The sequence below is a fragment of the Gavialis gangeticus genome, unplaced genomic scaffold (genome assembly GCF_001723915.1).
Source record: "Gavialis gangeticus isolate Ggan-Ray unplaced genomic scaffold, GavGan_comp1, whole genome shotgun sequence".
Taxonomy (NCBI): domain Eukaryota; kingdom Metazoa; phylum Chordata; order Crocodylia; family Gavialidae; genus Gavialis; species Gavialis gangeticus.
In genome coordinates this window covers 11,609,127-11,613,621 of record NW_017728997.1, presented here as the reverse complement: position 1 = coordinate 11,613,621, position 4,495 = coordinate 11,609,127, and the positions used below count along the sequence as shown (strand labels likewise).

The 4,495-nt window shown below is 42.2% G+C and overlaps 1 long non-coding RNA gene across 1 annotated transcript in view; it reads left to right on the top strand.

Annotated features, from left to right (window-relative positions):
• Nucleotides 1-147, top strand: part of LOC109288889 — an 18,099-nt gene extending 17,952 nt beyond the window's left edge. The window contains exon 3 of the long non-coding RNA XR_002095239.1: nt 11-147. This is a non-coding gene — a long non-coding RNA (uncharacterized LOC109288889). The remainder of the gene's footprint in view (nt 1-10) is intronic.
• Nucleotides 148-4,495: the final 4,348 nt, after the last annotated feature.

Sequence of the window (4,495 nt, the reverse complement as noted above, 5' to 3'; positions counted from 1 at the left end):
CTGGGGGGAGGGGTGCATTTTGGTAATGAAGTACTCCTTGATTATTTTGCAGGCTTTGAACCTGAGTCCAGGCCAGTAATACCATCCTGTCTTGCTAAATTGCCCCAGCAGTTCTAAACACACGCAGTATCCTTCTTTACCTCCTATTTTAAAGCTACAGAGGCATGCTAACAAATCTATTTGATCAATATAGGGGATGAAAAAAAGAGAAGACAAGATTGACTGATGAATAAAATGAAGCTGACACAAATAGGCTGACAGCCAGTTGCAAGTCTCTTTAGGGCAAATGCAATTAACTTAGAATAATAGACTCAAATGTGATGGTTAGAAATGCATTTTTATTAACAATCACAGCCCGAATCATTATGCACTCTTATGAATAAAATTGTACTTATATTGAATATCTGTGTGTATACATGCATGTATGTATGTACAAAAAAAAATCTCACTGGAAGAGACCATTATTTATGAGTGCTAGAGAGAATAACAGGTTGGGGTTTAAAATAAAAAAGGAACATGCAGCTACAAACCTAAATATTCAAAACCATGACACAAAAATCAAGTGTACAGTACGCTGGTATTAAACATAAAGGCAATAAGCACCGGTCCCAGGACTGCTTGTTCTTTTGGGATGTGAAATTGCAATCGGGGATTTACAGATTTCATTTTGAAGAACAGAAGTCATTACTAGAAACATAAGCTCATTCTCTTTACTTTAATAGCTATTTTAAATCATTCATTTAAAAAATACATTAACTATTTATTGTATTGGCAATATGCTTCTATTGGCATTCAGTCTCCATGCTTTTAATATAATCCTTTATAAGAAATTATTTCATTAACAGAAGATTAGAATTAGCAAAACGATGCTCCCAATGTCTAATAATGGTAGTCCTTGAAAGGGATATTTCCCATTATTAACAGGTATGAGGCATTAAAAGTTTAAAGGGAAAAAAGATATTCAATTGCTAATGTCCTTTTTACTTTTGACCTTCATTGCTGAGACTGATTGCTATTTGTAATTTACTTTAAAAATGATTACATCTTATTTAATTTCTGGAGAAATATAATGCCCACTTTTTTGCAGACACCCCACAAAAACTAGATGGAAAAAAGTTGCTTTTAGGATACACGTACAGTGACAAAGTTCCCTTTTTGTTGGAAACACTACACACACAATTTGTTGCACAGAATCTCCCAGTGATGTGAACAAACAGTATAACATGAGTATGATAACACCATGATATAAAGGTACGCACAGCGCTCGGTGGTAAATCAGTGGACATATCATAACTGGACGACAAGGGCTACCAACAGACAACAAGCTTAATACTGAAAGCTTCTTTGGGTCAGTTGTTCTCCGTGCAGCGTGGATGGCAATTAAATCAACTGAAAGGAAGTAGCGTATTGTCTACTAACATGCAGCATGTTGAAGCCCTTGGATATGAATGAATGTCGTGCCGTTGGTCCTGGAAATTTAGGTGGGTGGGTATTTTGGGCTGGAGACAGGGCAGACCGTCTGCTATTCTGGGAAGATGGCTTAAACCTTCTTCACTCTCAGGAATAAAGCTAACGATGCAGTTATGCTGGGAACTGTAGTTATACTCTGGTGGCACCCTGCTGCTGGTAGAGGGGGGCATTCAGTTCTGCAAATCATTGGGCACTGGTGGGTTTAGAGACTGCCCTGTTGCATGTTTCTTCTGTATCCCAAGGGGCTAGAGCCCAGAGGTGGGATACTAGGCCAGATCTGATATGGTCTTTCAATTCATATTCATACCTTGCCATATCCTCACTGTGTCCGGCTCATTTCTGCAGTTAGAGAATGTCAGTAATGTGGCATGATGTGAAATTAAGCTTGATCGTGTTCGGTGATTTGGATAGTTAGGGGGTCCGCATAGGGGTTTGATTTGTAGACCCAGTGTAGGTAGAGCGGTCGAGTTTGCACAATCTGTGTGATTTGTCACGTAGCTCTTCAGTGTGTATCTGACAATCTTCCTTCTTGGCCGTGATATCAGAAGACAGCTGCGTTTTGTGATGACAGCATAATTACAGTTAACTAAGAGTTTAATTGATGAGAGGGACCTAAATCGCTTGTGCTGGGCTTGCAAATGTAAGTAAATGAAAGATCATGGGCCAGTTCCTTATCTGGATCCACGGGAGTCAATGTGCACATTTACAGCAGTGGGGTATCTGGCCTGGTGGACTTAATTCTCCTTTCACATCGCAGGTTGCACACCAGCGTGACTCCGCAGATCTCTATGCAATTAGTGGTGGTCTGCAGTGGTTTAAGCAAAACGAGAAGCAGGTCCAGCATGATGGTCAACTCATTCTGTACGGACGTCATTATCCCACCAGAACAGGAATGATTTATTGTGGCCAAAAAAGTTTCCAGGTCTGATCACACAAACCAGTAGATGTCTTTGATAAGCAAGCATTTCTCATGGTGTTTACAAGTCCTGTTTCCCTCATTCGCTTTAAAGCTCTCAAGCTCTTTCGGGTTCACCCTCTGGGGATCTGGGAATGTCAAATGTCGAATTTATTTTCCTTTCCCAGCTTGGATTTTTCCACGTTTCTGCAAACGAGGTGTTAGCTGAGCTATGATGAAGTTGGAAGAAAATAACTCAAAGCCATTTTCTGAGCCCCAGCTGGACACTGGGACATACACCTGGTTGTCCATGGTGTCAGGGCCACGCTGATGCGCAGGAACACCTGGGCTACGCCCCTGCTTCCATGTACAGGTGGCGTAGGAGTGCCCCCGCCCCACCCAAGATGGGAAATCCTCAGATTGGCCGACTGAATGATAGCAAGAAACAGCTTGTCAGATTTAGGCCAAGAACAGCAGAATCTTCCTGCCTGACGATTAAAAAAAAATAAAAATAAAAAAAGCTTTTATCCCATTTCTCCTGGTGAGATACAGGAAGCCATGGTTAATCCGCAGAGCGCCCAGGGCGTCTGCCAGTAGTCCGCCGTTCCCATTAGCTATACCAGCCTTCTTCTTATTAGCGAGTAATGTGTCTGGCTACGAAACAATACGCAGCCGGACTGCTCACGAAGGCCATTTTTTTTTTATTACTTGCTTCCGCTTACTTAAGGGCTGCCTCGCCGATCAGCTTCGCTGCGTCTGATTTAGCACCAGCCCTTAGGCTGACTTGCACGAGACATCACGTTGTGTTAGTGCCATCGGCACCGAATGGATAGGCCTGGATTCTGGATGTGAAGAACAATGCCAAAAAGCATCACAGATCATGGAGCTAGAAAGGATCTCCTGGGTCAACTCTCTGAAGCCCCTGCATGGAGCAAAATTTTCCAGTCGGCTATTCCCTTAGGTGTTTTCTCCAACCTCCTCTTAAACCCCTCTAACTGACAGCCCCTGAAACACTTCCTTAGGCAGATCATTCAGTCGACTAATGGTGTTTGCTCTGAAGACATTTGCCGACCATCCTAGCTATTTTTTTTTCCTCTTTCCTAAATAAGCATGAAGGCAGGTGCCCTGCTGAAGAAACGGAAAGTAACTGGATGTATTAAAAAAAACCCACCCCTCCGCTCTGTCAAGTCACCCGTGCTTAGACAGCAGCAATCGGATTGTTTGCAATGATTCAATGCAAACTGCCCCTCCTGTTCTTCTTTTGCAAAAGAAATATTAAAAGGCCCAATTTTTCTTTTTTAAACTGGAGTAACTCTTCAAAACGCTAAGGCATCCGACCGTAAGTTGCTAAGAGCTTGTAGATATTTTATTTGCATTCGACTGTGCCGATGGGACTAAGAACAAGGGATTGTATTACAGTAACTCTAATGAGAAATTCCTCTCAGGGGCTCAGTTACTGGCACCCAAAGACACCTCATACCTGATATTATAGCACAAAGCTACTTCTGAGAATCAAGTGCTGGATGTTGAATTCAGCCCCCCATGAGCTGAGCACAATTGTGCATACAGATGTTCCCTGTCCCAAAGATCTTGTGGTCAAAATAAACAGGGGAAGGATTATGGACTTACAGATGGGGAAAGATGCAGTTAGTGTCTTTAAGGTCACTCACAAAGTCGTAGCTAGAGTCAGGAATTGAGCACAACTCTTCTGAGTTTCAGACCAGCGCCTTGTCCTCAAGGCTACTTTTTCTTTAGCTTTTAAATAGTCTTGACAATTCGGATCGTCATTCCCTGTAGTTGCTACTGTTCTCATTCCACCGTGTTCCCTGCTCCATGCGAGAACGGAAGGTTTTTTCCCTTCTGGCTGGCTTCTCTCCTGCATAGAATATATCCTAAAAAATGGTGGAGCGCCGTTTCATAATCGCCAGGTGATGATCTTACCTTCCTAAAGCTTGGGGTAGTCATGCCTTCTCTGCAGTCCACAGTGAGAGTTCATTTCTGGTTCATTTCTGCATCTGCACCTATATTTTTGCCGCTAGACATTTGTATAATTTTCAGTGAAAATCCTAAAATTCAATGAGCGAGTGTGACTTTGTGATATTTCAGAGTCGGTTTACCTTAAAACAAGTT